Consider the following 16848-nt stretch of genomic DNA (forward strand, 5'->3'; position numbering starts at 1 on the left):
GAGATGGTTCTGATAAGGGAGGAGGTCTTCCAAAGTCGAAGACTCCTATGTTGTCCCTTCGAAAGTTAGCCATGATTGTTTCTTTGTTTTTGTCTATAATGGCGTTCACCAATACTGCATTTCCTGGTTGGTTCATGAAAGCTTTAATGTTAGTAGGTGATGGTATAGTGTTCTCTGGCCTGAAGGATGGTTGACTGCTCAAAGGGAGCGACGCTGTTTGATCCAAATGATAGGGCTCCATTGTTTCCTTCTTCTTCTTGCCTAAGCGAGTGATGGGTGGCATGAAAATGTAGAATGTTTCCTAGGGATGAGATGCAACAATGCTGATGGATGCAAAAGAGGAAGGCTTTTCTACGCAAATGATTTCCTAGGTTGAGGCAGAGCTATATGACAAAACCTAAGGAGGATTGGGTTGGGGATTCTAACTCCAAAGATATGTTGCCAAATTATGAAAGGTCTGATTTCCTATGTGCAAGCTTGGTGGTGATTATGTCAACTTAAGGATAGACTGTTGATCCTTTAGGAAGAACACGAGATTGACCACTTGTGGATCCCAACCTTTAGCTCAAGGTGATGAGGGATAACAAGTGACAAAGATAGATTACCCTAGACAAAGCTCTGTCAAAGGGATAACCTAGGTGAGATTGGTGGATTTGGAAGATGTTAGGAATGGCAAACTTTTGGCAAGGTGACAACAATTTTGAAGGCTTTGATGTGAAGTTTTTGGATTGTTGGCTAGATGGTTTGGTTCTAAATGAGATGGATGAGCTAAAATTCTTAAGGGGATGACTAAGGATGGCTGGCTTACCTACATGGATGATTCTAAAGTGAAGCTTATGCAAGAAGATGTGGAGAAACAAGGGGGTCTAATCATAGAAATCATGCCTAGTTGGTAAGGCATAAGCAGGGTTAACTCCTGGATGTTGGTTAAGTTGGATGGTGCGATCTAACCAAGCATCTTGAAAGACTTTGTCGGTAGCTTTGTCCTCTACTTTGTGGAGTTTGGCAATTCGAAGGCTTGGTGTTAGTTCATTTCTCTTGGCTGAAAGTTCTTGGTATGCTTGAGATGGCTTGAGTTTGGCTTTGTGAAACTTTTGTTTGGGTTTGGGTTGTTCTGACATGAATTCCTGAATCTGATTGGCTTTGAGAGATCTCGGTTGTTTTGCTTCGACTTGTTCAACTTCTGGAATAGGCAATGACTACACTAAGTATGCCCTAAGCTAGCATTGACCAAGTTTGGCAAACATTCATTCAACAAATAACAAATCAAGCAATACATAAGAACAACCAGATAGAAGTTTTTTGATTCTTAGAATGTGATACTTGCGCCAAGGAGTGTGTATGTTTTACAAATGTTTCGATCAGTCACTTCAAACACATTAACACCCTAGATGGTTGTCTACAAGGCTGACAATTGGTTTAGCTAGGGAGTCCTCGATATACCCAAGATACATGAGGCCCAAATCTGTAGATGAAAACAAAAAGATGTCACACAACCGAGAGGAGCGGTAACCCACTTCTCCTCTTTCACTTCTCAAGGGTATAAAGTTCCTTGAGGCTTAGCCTGAGTGACAAAATCTTGATTCCAAGAGAGGTGTCTTTGGATTCACCTCCCGATCTTTATACTCTGCCAGAACACTGGAGTTGAGGTCATCCAAGGGGTGATGAAATCCCCAAGCAGGCCTCCTAAAAAGAGAAACAAGGTTTTGGATCCTAGTCTTATGCACCCAAGATAGCCTTGAAAGACGACAAGGGGAGAGAAGATTTGGATGACCTTGGGCTAAAAGACAAAGTTCTTTTCCAACTGACGCTTAAGTTTTTTGATCGAGACCTTGCAAACACACACGTTTAGGATGCAAATGTTCAATTCCAACTTAGAGTGTTAACAAAAGTAAAATCGATCGAAGAATGCAAACAAGAAGAGTTATGGTCAACAAGAAAGTAAACCTGTGCGCTCGGAGGCCCTCCATATCAAGTATCGATTAATTTCCTTTAAGGCATTCAAGATTGAGTGTGAGTTTATTTTAAGCCCAAAAAGAAAGATGTGTAAAACTCGGTTTCAAGCGTGCACCCAAAGGCCCTCCACGTCAAGAGTTGTTCAATTTTAATGTCCAAATGAAGTGTTAGCGAGCCTAATGTGCATTCAAGGAATTTTCTGAGTTAGAAAAACTAATAAAAACACAAGTAAGTGAAGTTTGATCTTTGTGGAGCACTTAACACCCTCTTAGATGGACCCATCCCCATAGATGGCGCTGAGATTGCAACCAATGGTTAAATTGATGGGTGATTAAAGAGGGTGAGTCCAACTACAAACTCACTTAAAGCGTCTTTATTTGGTTTTTATAATTTAGGAAGTTCCTAGAATGTAGATTCTTTTTATGCCCCAAAAATTGAAGTGTGAGATATTGCAATGGTTAGTTGATCTTTTGCATTCAAGATTGAGTTTGTTTGTTTTAAGCATGCATTCCAAGAAAGATTGATTTTAATCCATGGCATTTAAGATTATGTTTGAGCAAAATTCATTCAAAAAAAAAATGTTTAAACATTCAAGTTCATTTTAGCAACATGTGTTCAAAGACAAGTGTTTAAACATTCAAGTTTTTTTCCTTTGAGCATTCAAGATTGAGATTTTGTGTGTTGTTTTAAGAACTTTGAAGTGCTTTGTTTTAACCTTAGATCATTCAAGATTGTTTTGGACTCAAAAGTGAAAATGACTCTTTGGACTTTGGTTTTCATTCAAGATTTTGTGTTCTAGTTTGCATGTTTTAAGCCCAAAAATGATATTCTTAGATTGTTTTGATGCATGAAAAACCTAAGAAACATTCAAGATTTTGCAACAAGACATTTGTTTGGAACAAATAACAAAGCTTTTAGGACAATTTTGGCAACCATTTAGGACTCTTAGTTTTCATGAGATTTTTAAAAGAACTTTAAAATATTTGCAAATGAGGTTCATTTTATCCTTGATTGATGCTTTGAGTTTGATTTAGATTTTAGTGTGCACTTAGTGTTGATTTTGAACCTTTTGAAATAGAAACTTGAAGTTCTTTTTAAATTCTCAAAAATGAAGTGTTCCTAACTTTGCATGAATGCATCTAAAACCTTGATGTTGCAAGGATGCAAATGATTGGATTGGTTTAGTTTCACTTGTTAAATTTTTATTTTTATTTTTTGCAAATTTTTAGTTTTTAATGGATTTAAGTATGATTTGGGGGTTCATTTTAAGCACTAAAAAGAAGTGTGTATGATTTTGCTTCCTTAAAAAAAATGGCCAAGATCTCCCACAAGAAGAAGAAGAAGAAGTAGATGGAATAAGAAGAATATAGACAAGAAGAGGAAGAAGAATTCCAAGTGCTTTGTCCACCTATAAGCTTGAAAAATCTGCAAACACTATGAGATAGACTATGAGTTCCTTTGTCTTCTTCATGCTCATGTGGACCTACAAAACCAATTTATACAATCCTAACAAGAAAAATTAGCCAAAATTAGCAAATGACATACAAAACTTGACTAAAAAAGCTAATGAAGATGACCCATGCGAAGTCCCACCAGGCGTGCCAAAATGTATATGAGCAATGTTAGTATGCTAATAGAAACCAAATTTAAATAAAGCTTCTACAAGCTAAACAAAATTCATAAACTTCAAGATAGACTAAGATGAACTCTCAATTGAGAATATGAGCCATTAATGGGCTCTCTCAATGAGAAGCTCTCTTGTTGAGTGGCTTTGTCTAAATAGATAGGATGTATGCTCAAGTTTATGCTTCAAAAAAGGGCTTTAAATGGAGTTGGAATTTGGGTGTGAGTGTATGATTTTGATGTAAAATGGCTTCTTAAAATGACATTATGACTTTACTTCATGGATTGTGTTGTTTTGCAAAGGGAAAGGATCCAATTTATAGGCAAGAGGCTTGAGGGATTGAGGGCTAAGATGCAAGGATGGGGAAAAGCTTATGGAGGGCTCAGATTGCATGAGAGGAGAGCACATGGGTTGTGCTTCCTTACAACCAATCAGGGAGTGACACATCACAGGGTGAGAGGATGGAGGAAAGGGAAAGGATGAGTCAACAAAGGAGGCTCAAGGGATAAAATTTTCATAAAGACCCTCATAATGGCTTGTAAGAGCAATGAAAGGGCTTTGGAAGAGTCATTTATGGCCTAGTGGGCTTCATAAAGTTTTATGGGTGGGATATTTTGATGGAGATGAGAGGAATTTCGACTTGGGCTTGATTAGGAAGGTTTTAAGCTTGCTTAGGATTGTGCAAATGATTAGAGGATGGATTAGGATGGTTTAAGATTAGCTTAGGGATAGGCAAGTGGATGACATTTAATGAGGGTGGGTGAAGGAGGAGATATTTGTTAACTTTGGCTTGGGTTAGTAAGTCTTAACCCATGTTTAGGGAATGTGACAAGGTTAGGAGGGGATTAGGATTAAGTTTAAAGACATCTTCTAAAAGAGTCTAGACTTTGGATGAGGATAAAGACTTTCTAGAATAGTCTAGAACTTCCTAGGATGAGGATGAAGACTTTCTAGAAGAGTCTACAACTTCTTAGAATGAGGATAAATTAGATTTTTAGGAAATAAATAAAGTTTTATTTATTTCAAGGGTTTGGGTTGAGGAGATATTTATTAAAACTTTCTTAATAAACATGAGGATTACTATTTAATCTTAATTAAATATTTTGAGTTGGGATTAGGGGTAAGAAATTATGGGATTAGCCTTTAATCAAAATTAAAGAAGGATTAGAAGATTTTGGAAGAGTTTAGTGGTCTTAAGGAAATTGGCCAAGTTTTGGGCAAAAAATAATTTTTTTATTTGTTTTGGGTTTTTTGGTCGATTTATTAATTAAATAATTGATAAATAAGGAAATAATGTTTAAATAAGATTTAAACATTTTTGGGAGGGATTCCTTAATTAAATATTTTTAATTAAGATAAAGGGATTTAATGGCATAAAAATAAATAAATAAATAAAATAATTAATTAATTAATAAATGATGATGTCATCAAAATTTTTTTTCAGAAAATAAAAATATTTTATTTTCTAAAGGATTTTAGGTGTCTACAACATGCAATGAAATATGGGCTCATTGTTTCATCATACAACTCAACCTTCTTAAGGTGCGATTAAACTACTATATTTCCTACAAGATACTAATCAATCCAAATGTGTAAAGTAAACCTCTACTATAGGGAGTACAAATTGCATGCATCTCAAGGAATGAACACTCAATAACATCAATTACTTCTAACATACTAATCCATAAGATACATCTCTAATCCAAAGCAACCAAACACAACATCATGACATACATATGCATCAAGAAAAAATATAAACCACAAGAAACATACTTCAGATACACCAAAGAATTGAAGTGAGCATCGAGCTCTAATCCCAAAGTTGGAAGAAGAGCATCTCTGTACTTCAATCCCCATAGGTAGCAGTGCCTCCTAACCACATGGAACCCTTAGGCCCACACCTATCATGCTCATAGAGATAGCAATTTCACCATAGTCACATAAGACAAAGCACACAAGGCTTACAAATGCACCAATAAGTGTATGACAATAACACAATGATCATGAAGATAATGCAATACAACAAGTCACTAGCTAAACATGCTATAGGATAACTATGTAGGGACTCGAGTGAAGTATAATTCACTCGACATCAACAAGTCAAAGCTATATATGGCATGGTAACACACTCCTCAAGAGGGTCAATACCTGGTGCAATACTCAACTTCAATAAGAGGTCATCACATTGTGTCCTCTCACCAACTTTTGTAGAAGACTAAAGACATAGAAACACCACACCCTTGAGATGGCTCCCTCTAAACGCTCGAACATGTACATGTGTTTTCTTATCTTATCATTAAGTTTTATCATCCCATTCGTTTAATTTTGCTTATCACTATTTAGAACCTCTTCACATTATCTTTTCAACCACTTTGAGGCCGAGGTACACGAGAGAAGCCAGTCCACATATCCACCCTAAATACTCATGCTCATCGCACAACAAGTGCTTGTAGGCAAATGCAAATTTTCAACCTAACCCCCAAATGAACAATTACTCAATTGGCCTAAATATGGGAGTTTGTGTCTCGCAAGATCTTTTCATATGCTTGCACATGTGCTTGTGGGCAGACACAACCAACTCCATAACATAATCAATAAAACATCGATGCAAGGGTTGGATATGAGAAATGCAACAAATCACACAAGTGTAAATATCTCACTCAACCAAGCATCTTGTCAGGAGTATGAATTTGACACAAATCTTAATAACCACAAAGTAAAACCTTAAAAAGAATAAAAACCTAACATACATTCCAAATCCAAACAAAATACATGCTACAAAATTGCCACAAAATCTGGGTGGCACATAAAATGGGGTGACAAGAAAAATGACAAAAAATAAAAAATATTAAAATTTGAAGAAATCGAAAATCCACTTCCAAAATGAGACCAAACATCTAAATATCAAATATAAATTGAGCTGCAAGCTCACATGCAAATTCTGACGCCATAATACCATGAAAACTTTTAAATTAAAATTATATTAAGATTCAAATGTTTGTTCCTATCCAACCGCGGCTAATTTAAACATGAAAGCAGAGGGGAGCATTAATTCTCAACCTTCAAGCAATAAGGAAAAAAATGGGAAGTGAAATAAATTGATTATGAAGAAATGAGAAAGCCCTATCTTACACCAAAATGCTCAAATATGGGGATTGTAACCACAAAATGAGAAATCCACCAAATGCAATGAAACACTTGACAAATTAGAAGACCCCCATTGTGATTCCAACAAGACCAACCTCATGATGACCCGACCAACCAATCTCACTTAACGCGCAAAAAAAGAAATCACCTAAAGAGAGTTTGAGGAGTTTTTCTCTAAAAACATAAAATTGCAAGTGTAAAAGTGAGAAATAAAGTTCTCTTTTGCCAATATAAGCATTTTAGCCAAAGTGACGTATAAATTAGGTTATTAAATAACTTAATAATCTAATTGGCCTCTTTTCCAATTAAATTAGACAATTCCAAGTAATTGGAATTCAACTATGACAAATTAGCTAGTAAATAAAATAGAAATAAAATTTCTTCCGAATCAATTAAATTAGTATTTTAAATAATATTTCTTTGCGACAACTGTGGAATCCTAAATGCACAAACAAGTTGATGGGTCTAATCACATAATGCATCATGAATCTGGATTTACCAATTAACAAAGGGTTAGAATAACAATTAGACAGATATGTCGCACATATAGGGATGACATTGACTCAACATGTATGGTCAAAGTTACTGCCTTTTGGTGCCACTGTCAGGTATATAGGCACACACTTTGATCCTGAACTCATGGTGAGTGTACTTGGTACTTGTTTAGTAAAAAACAAATATGAAGTGTAGATTCTCAATATATCATTGCCGCAACACAAAAAGACAAATAATCACGTCAAGGAGAACAAGACACCGTGTAGATCTTGCAAACAAGTGACTATGATTTTGTTCGTACTTCATACTGGTACCAACGAGCAATCCACACATAATAGTGGTGCAATACAAGGTAACAACAAATAATTATATAATAAAGTATTCAATTCAAATCATTTTAAAAAATCATTTTCATCATTAAGCATATATTTAGTGAAGGTAAAAGACATATATCTACAACATAAAACACACTTCAATGAATACAATAATATTTATCTATAACTTAGAAATCATACTAAATGTCCAATACAAAACAAACTAGACATTATGTCACATAACTAGCATCATCATGTGATCACATTGAATATTGAATAGTAACACATCAAAATTCTAACAATTATAATGGTGATAATCAAAATAATATAAAATTATCGAAACATTTCAATATGTAAATACACATGGAAACGAATCAAAATATCATTGGAATCAAAATAAACCGTAGAACACATTATGAAGTAAGCAAGTCCAAGACACTCGTGAAATCAATGAAATAATAATGAATATCAACCTTTAAATAATTGACTAATACAATACTTTAAAAAAATACAATGATAAATATACCTGTATTAGATAATAGAATAATTAATTAAAATAACAGCCGCCGGCCTATATAATTGCTCGGAAGCTTGTCGCATGCCGGGAAAACAATTTTCAGGCAGCTATTAAAGCATGATTGGCCTCAGGACTCACTAACGCGCAAACAATATTTTCGTTTAAAAGGCTGCAAATTTCTCGTCTCGAATTTAAAAGAATCTTTTCAGCCAAAAAAACCCCGGTAATTCCAGATCGTAGCAGCAGCGACAGGGAGATTGTATTTGTTTCGTCTCTAATAAAAATACAGGGTTTCATAATAATTTTCTTGCAAGCTCTGTCCATTTTTTATGATCGGCACTCTGGGCAGCACGACTGAATTTGTGCAATTTTGAGGTAAGTCACTTGCCGTGGTTTCAATGAGATTTTCTATGCCAGCGATTGGATCAATTTTTGTTACGTTTTACTTTGTTCTGAAACAGTTCCGTTGTTATCTGTTAAATTAAGGCATTGTCTCTGTAGTTGTGTTTGTGGCTGTTCTCATATTGGATATTTATTGTAATACTATTGTTATATCTCTGTCTGTTTGTTTACGGAGATATAATTAGAACCGTGAAATGAATTTTACATTTGTTTTATAGTTTTAATTTTTTGTTTATTCTGTTTTCCTTGTTCTTAAGATACTAGCTACTGCTAATGCTGTAAATGCAATGATTGTCTGAGCTATCTTCAAATAGAGTGATTAGTAGAGGTCGGATCATCTTTATATGCTAAAGTTGCAAGTGCTAGTATCTAAAGTCCATAAAAAGCCTCCAATCTTAACAAGAACGTATAAATTACTAAAGTCCCTTACTCAGTGTTATTCAAATCCTTCATTTATTCATTGAAACATAAAACAGATACGCCAAAAGAGGTCGCTTGACTTTGACGCAACACAGCCAACAAGGGGAAAAGTTAAAAAAAAGTAACAGCCAAGGGATGTAATCTTTCCCCCCTCGAAACAGGCATTGTCTCTGTGGTTTTATTTGTGGCTGTTCTCATATTGGATACTTATTGTAATACTATTGTCATATCTCTGTTTGTTTGTTTACGTAGATATAATTAGAACCGTGAAATGAATGTTACATTTGTTTTATAGCTTTAATTTTTTGTTTATTCTGTTTTCCTTGTTCTTAAGATACTAGCTACTGTTAATGCTGTAAATGCAATGATTGTCTGAGCTACCTTCAAATAGAGTGATTAGTAGAGGTCGGACCATCTTTATATGCTAAAGTTGCAAGTGCTAGTATCTAAAGTCCATAAAAAAACACCAATTTTAACAAGAACGTATAAATTACTGAAGTCCCTTGCTCAGTGTTATTCAAATCCTTAATTTGTTCATTGAAACATAAAACAGACACGCCAAAAGAGGTCGCTTGACTATGATGCAACACAGCCAACAAGGGGAAACGTTAAAAAAAAGTAACAGCCAAGGGATGTAATCTTTCCCCCCTCGAAACAGACAGCTCATGAAGAAAAGGGAACTGGTAGTAGCTATTTGGAAGGGTAAACTAAACATTAAATATCTGGAGCACGAATGGAAAAGTTTCTTTCCAATTTTATATTTTCTCTTGTTTGCTTGATCGAAAAGACTTTCATCTCAGGGTGTGCTTCATTTCTGGTGCATTTCGCTGAATAGTTTCATCATCAGCTCCTCAGCTTTCATTTTTCCAATGATTATATGAGCATTCTCCAAAGGGTTCTTATTGTATTGATTTTCATCCATATTTCCATTCAAGGATTGCCTTTTCATCTCTTTTCTTCTATTATGTCACTCGGCAGCGTGGTTAGAGGTGTGGATTGCCACTAGTTGTCAAGACTCAAAACCTCTAAAACTGTAGTCAATCTGCAGCTTGTTAATATTTCTGGAGCTAAATTTACTGGATATTTTGGGTTGGGTATAGAATCTTGGCCGAAGAAGGGTTAATGTGAAGGCAATAACTAACCAGAGCGGGCTTACACTTTAAAATACACCCGAACAACATTGCCACATCATACAGAGGGTTCATCTTAGGGTTTCAAGAGTTACTGCAAGAGCAGGTTTGGGAATGTAGACCTAGTTTAAGATTTTTGCAATTATTATTTAACTCCAGTGTGTAGTCTTCACAAATATTGCATATGGAAGTGGGGCATGTAAAAGCCTTTTGGATGGATTTAAGTTTGTTTTTATGGTAGGATTATATATTTTTGGATTGGTAGTCGCATTTCACTGGAGCTATGAACCAGTGGGGTCACATCTTTTGGGGACCCCATCCCTGTGGAGATGTAATTTAATCAATTTTCTCATCACTTTATATTTGAGAACGGATCAACCTTGAGAACAACTGTGAATCTCATGCCTACTCCAGAAAAAACATTATCATAGCTCTCCAATATTTCAGCTTATCTTGCCATTTCAGATCTTATAACTCCTGTCACCTTATCACTCCAATTCAAATCTCCTTATAACTCCAGTCACCTTATCGCTCCAAATCAAATCTCCTGCATTGACATATGCATCTGAATTGGCATGTGGGGTGTGTGGATCCGTATCACCAAGGTAATCATCCATCCAGCAAGGCACATTATCTAATTGTCACCATCTGACCATTCACTCAGCAGCATGTGCGGGGGCCTTTGACTATTGGAAGTGTGGGGTTCTATTACCAATGTGCAGGGGCCGACAGCAATGCCTTTGACTATCAAAAGTGTGGGGAACTATTACCAATGTGCAGGGGCCGACAGCAACAGATTGTCATGCCCAAAAAATCGGGGCAAAAACACACCATATTTTATTATTATTTAAAGGTAATAATAACTATGTTTAATACATACAATCTATCGAAAATAGTGCGGATATATGACAACATGATAAAGTTAGTTTTCGAGTCACAAGGTCTAGGCTGAAAAAAAGAGTTTAGGTTACATCTCATGATGATGCAAAGTCAGTATCCCAACTCACTTCATGGGTTTGAAACCCTAAGTCTTATTGCTACGTGAACGCTTGGGTTGATTATGTCGGTTGATTAAACTATAGTTTTATGTTTAATAAAGTGTGATATCATATTCGAGGAACATCTGATTAGTAACATAAATTATGTTAGGTTTGATTTGATACTTTTACACTAATTCATTATACTAGTTCAATCCCCTATGTGTACTAATCTGCACTTGTAGGTTAACCTATCAACATACTAGTATCGAGTTCTAATTAAAACCTAAATCTATGAGAATTCAAATAACATTTATTATTATGCATTAGGTCAATGACGGAATTAAAATCAACTCCTAACAACAACCCTAAACAATTACCATGTCGCCTATGCAATACTCCCTCAATAACCCTTCAATCCTTTAACATTAGAAATTCTGAATTAATTAAAAAATATCTTTACAATTAATTGATATGACTACAATACATTATTAAAATAATTCCCTTAATAAAATAACATAAAATTTCAATAATATTTGTCGATTAAAACAATCTCTAAATGCAACCTTTACTTCTAACTAAGATATCCCAAATAAAAAACATACTATTGTTAAGACACATTACTAAAATACTTTCCTTAATAAGACGATATAATTTTCCCAAATATTCTGTCACAAAATCTAAATCTAAACACATAATCCCTCTCTAGCAACCATAACTAGTTACTAACTATATACTCTTTATTAACACCAATGAATCTTTAAACATAATAAATTTTTAAAAAAGAGTCAACTTACTCATCATAATATCCTTCATGATACTAATCCCTCTTATTTAAATCCTAACCACAATTTAAACATAAAACAATACTACTTAATACCAAAATATCAATATAAATATTTAATAATTCTAAGTTAACATTCCTAAACTACTTACTAACTAACTTTATTAACCATACTAAACTTTTTACTAAAAAAAGCAACTTAATTAAAAATAACCTACATATATTCCTATACATTATGAACCCCTAAATCTTACCTACCACCTAAACTAGGCCACTTGGCCACTACACAACCCATCTCCCAAGCATTGTGTGCGATTGTCCAAGTCTGACCACACTTGCACAAGGACTGACATGTCCTTTAAAATGGGGCAGCTTGGAGTATGCATGAAACAAGGAGTGGCCTTTTCAAAAAGGTGATTTTAATGACAAAGGTAAATGGGTAAGTTTGAAGGTAAATGTTTTGTTTTCAATTTATTGTTTTGTTGACCTTTTTTTTTGCAATTCATAAACCAATGTGGGTTTTGGATGGAGGGAGGGTGATGGGTGGTGTGGGACCCACTCATCCCCTCCAACTTGTTTTTGAGAAATATATATATTTATTTAGTTGTCTTAAAGGCATTGGATTTGAATATTGACTAAAAGGAGATGTATGCCCAAGTTTATTTTATTCACTTTTCTAATATATTATATTTTGTTAGGAGGGAATATCCCAGGGAATATTCTGTGGTTACACTTTTTGAAGACAAAATATTTGCCCATACATTTTGCAGAGAGCAATTGTGCTCTCCTAGGAAATGTATGGGTAACATGCATTTTGAGGGGATTTCTTATTTCCTTCCCTAGGAAGCATTACATGATTTATATTTATATTTATTAGGCAAGTATTGAGAAAACATAAGGATAGCATAATTTTGATATGCAAAATTAAATTTTCAAGGGCTTAGAAAATCAATTTATCAACTTAGAAAATTCATGGATTAAATGTATTAGTTATTCTAAGTCTTCTTTCTCTTAGAGACTTATTAAGTGGCTCTGTTCATCCAAATTTAAAATGAACAATGAAATAGATGTATTAAATTGAGTATTGAAGTAATCATGAACCTTAGGATCCTATCTTTATTTGGTTTTAATACCGTAATGCACAAATCATGAGCTTACTAATGTCAAACTTCCATTTTCATTGTAGTGATTCAAAATTACAAGGGAATGAATTTTCAATATGATACAAATCAGTATTTAACAACTACATCTGTTATTTCCATTTACTAACAATAATCACAATGGGAGAGCTATCGAAACATTATAATAATTCAATGAAACTTTTCTCGTATAAGGAACTATCATTTTATTAAAAACCTAATTCAAAGACTCAATCGGGAAAGAATTAGGGAAGAAAATCCGATATTGTCGTCGTTTAAAAAATAAGGTTAACAATTAATTTTAAATCAGGATCATTATCCTGAGGAGGAGCCTCCAAAACATTTGAACCAAAACACCAAAACTCTGAATCCAATTTGGTTCCATATCAGGGTAGCAACTATGAAATCTGCAAATTACATCAAGGTAACCATGGAGAACGGAAACTGACCAGGAGACAATCATATTCAACACAAAGACACATTCAACCAATTACTCCCATCCCAAGTTTGCACAACAGGTTCATTATCGAACCAAGACTAGGGAGAAGGGGGATTTTTTTAGGGTAGGAGAAGTCAATCACAACACAAAACAGATGCCTCTTTCAAGGCTAATAATCACAAGAACTTCCATTCTTTTACTTCTTAATTCCCCAAACACAAAACGGTTTGTATTGATGAGTAGGGGCCCATATCACCCTACTCTCTCCCTCTCCTCATCATGAGGGGAGAGACTCTGCATTGACCGGAAATCCAACTGAGACCCTCCTCTCGTACATGACCACTTTTGCCCTATCCGAGGGTGAGTAATGTCAACACAACCCTTATAGTTTCCCTTACAAATCAAAATGTAAAACACAAAAGGAAAACAATTAAGAAACCCATAACAATCTCATCCCTTACATGTTTCATCATACATACGAACACACACACATGCAAAAAAGCCTACTTAAGCAATTGAAAACACAGCATGAAGAACAAGACCATGAAGAATTCCTACCTTCACAAATGGTTATGAAAAACTGAAATTTGAGAAGAGCTAATCTTTCTTCTTCCTTCAATCCTGACTTTACTCTCTCTAAATGTAGAGATTGGGTGAACACTCTTCAACTCTCAAATTTGCAACTAAATAGGCTTCTAACTCACCCACCTAAAAATTGCAATAACTCCAAACTTGACTAAGGCCTTCCAAGGTTTTCCAACTTGATCCTATCATTAAGACAACCTTTATGGCGGAGTGTAAACTTGTCAAACTCATGGTGAAGTTCAATTTTCGTACTAAAGGAAAAATGAGATATTTGGCTGGTCATAAAAGTCAACAAAAGGGTCTAGAGGGGTGGAAAATGCCCCCAACCCATACATATACCACATAGACACTTGGTTTTCATTAATTTTGGCCTCTAGGACCATTTTAGGACCTATTAATTGGCTTGAAATATTTGAACTTTCTAAAAACCCTAGGCAAGCAAACTTACCCTTAATTAGGGTAATTAATCTAAGTTACCTACTAATTAGTCTTAAGTTGCTAACTTAATACATCTCAGATTATTAGGTTACTTGGCTAACCCTAATTATCATGTTGATACGCATATATGAATTACGAGTGTCAAATGACACCATAAGATTCACTGTTATATAACATTAAACACTTGACAATTGTAGAATGATGCACACATTCGGATTATGATACAAATAAAATACAAAACAACGAGGTTTGCATCTTTCATTAGACTCAACCTTGGGTTTTCACAAATTGTACATAGGGTCGATTACCGGTTCTCTATTAGATTTCCTGGCTAATAATCCTGCACACTGAATTCACACATCAGTAGCTCAAGAAAAATCACATGTATATAATTAAAACTCATGTGGATAATCACATTATTCAAAATATCAATCTTTCATTTAAATAATTGTTATCTCATTTCTGCTCATATATTTAACCATTAAAAATTGCATAATCAATATAACAACCTATTCTTCAATTCGAATTAAAATACTAGAACAATCCTCATTAAACATGCATATACCTAAACATCATAAACATCATCAATAGGGCATACTGAACTATCTGAATGCATATAACCTAATAATCAAGGTACCATAATTAACATCGTCATCATAAAGTGAAACACCTCATATCATCATTAGTGCAAATTAATGTTTAAACAGTCGAAATAATGTAGTAGTTTTTGAATCACGGAGTATCTAAAACATGAACATATCAACTAATCTCAATTTCCATTAGGACATCTAAACCATAAAACATTACTTCATATCCATTCCAATCTTCTATAACGGATTTAACAGAGAAATTCATATTTAATAAGTACATGCGAGGAGGGACCTTACACAGGTACACTTTTTCTCCACGCGGTCAGCGAGGGGCAAGCTGTAATCACAACAATTTGAAGGGGTGGGCAAGAGGTTCAAACATCAGACCTCACATTAATGAGGTTCGTGATATAAGCGTCACGCTGCAGGGTCATCCCTTTTATGGTAGGATTATTGATCCTAATTTTACTCCTTAATGTTTTGTGGACTTTATTTTATTTTTACAAGGGGAAAAACACTACTTACTTAATGATACATTTATATAATGTAATCATCAATTAAATTAATAAAGCAATAATTAACCTGGATAAATGAGGAGGGACTGAGATTTGAAGTTACTGAATCCAGCTTGGAATTTGATGATGGAATTTAACGGTTTGATCTGTGATTGTTTTGGAAGCCATAAAGTGATCGTATGTTGCTTTGTTTAAGATTTGCAAGTGTGGAAATGATTTGAATTTGCAGAAAGTGGACTGTTGGAGTTTTCTCACTTTAAGAACATACCCTCTTTTGAATTTCTTCTAAGATTTAAAGCTCTGTAAGAAATAGTAGTCTTCAGGAACAACTTTGAGAATCCGAATTGTGAGGAGTTAGACCCCTAGGTGGATTGATTCAATGGTAATGAGTCAAGATGAAGGACAACAAGTAGTTGTTCAACAATGATGTGCCAATTTAGTGCTACTGGAATGCTCTTATAATGCTTTATGACAATGGTCTTAGAATTCTTCATAGACCTTTTTAAATAAATAATTGAATGCCCATAAATACAATAGTATATCCTCAAAACAATACAAACATGTGCTAGGTTGGGTTGACTGAGGTGGTGAAATTTTCAACGACGACTTGCATTAAATTTTAAATTTTAGAGGTTTCAGGGTTCAGATGTGTGATTGTGGAAGTGAGTTGGGATCAAGTTTGCAATTGTGGATTTGATCCATGGTGGCAAATGAGAGATTAAGGGACCAAGAACAATTTTCTCTTTTGATCAATGATAATGGGATCAAGATATGGTATTGACTCAAGTTGAATTCATGCAATAATATTCCACTTAGCAGTTGGGGTCAGGCATCATCAAGTTACACAAGAAAAGGGGTGAAATGCAGAAATCAGTGTGTAAGGTAATCTGTCCCATAGGCCATCTTTAGCCTCATGGATGTTAAAAATAACTTCATTCTTTCTTTCTTAAATTTGTTCTTGCATTAAGGATACTTTAATCAAAGCTGACCCAAAACATAAGAGAAATGGGCACAGGTGTGCACTTTGTCCCCAATTTGATGTGCATGTGAACTACTAGGCAAAAGAATGTCAAGTAAAACAAGCAAATAACATGTAAATCAAGTGTTATTCTGAATTCAGATGCTCAGAAGTTCAGAATTATACAACTGTGCATAAATTATACAGATCATTCTTGAATTCTTCTTGCAATGGACCACTGAAAATCTATAAAACAAAACAATTTTCTGTGAATAACATCTATACATATAACTAGTACTTGCTTTGATAAAGGAACACCCTCAAAATAGTAAAAGCAAAGGAGAGAAGGGTCAGTGATTTTGCTGATAGAGAAAGTGGTAAACTTTAGCTAAGCATTGATGTAAAAAGACTTTGATCA

The 16848-nt window shown here is 34.6% G+C and overlaps 1 protein-coding gene across 1 annotated transcript in view; it reads left to right on the top strand.

Moving 5' to 3' along the window:
* The first annotated feature begins 8192 nt into the window (after positions 1-8192).
* LOC149568183 (DEAD-box ATP-dependent RNA helicase 38-like) overlaps positions 8193-16848 on the top strand; it is a 62358-nt gene continuing 53702 nt past the window's right edge. Inside the window, exon 1 of the mRNA XM_089821182.1 lies at positions 8193-8428. The gene's annotated coding sequence lies outside the window, so the exon portion shown is untranslated. The remainder of the gene's footprint in view (positions 8429-16848) is intronic.

This window comes from Cupressus sempervirens, chromosome 3 (genome assembly GCF_028749045.1).
Source record: "Cupressus sempervirens isolate cs-2001-9-10 chromosome 3, ASM2874904v1, whole genome shotgun sequence".
Lineage (NCBI taxonomy): Eukaryota > Viridiplantae > Streptophyta > Pinopsida > Cupressales > Cupressaceae > Cupressus > Cupressus sempervirens.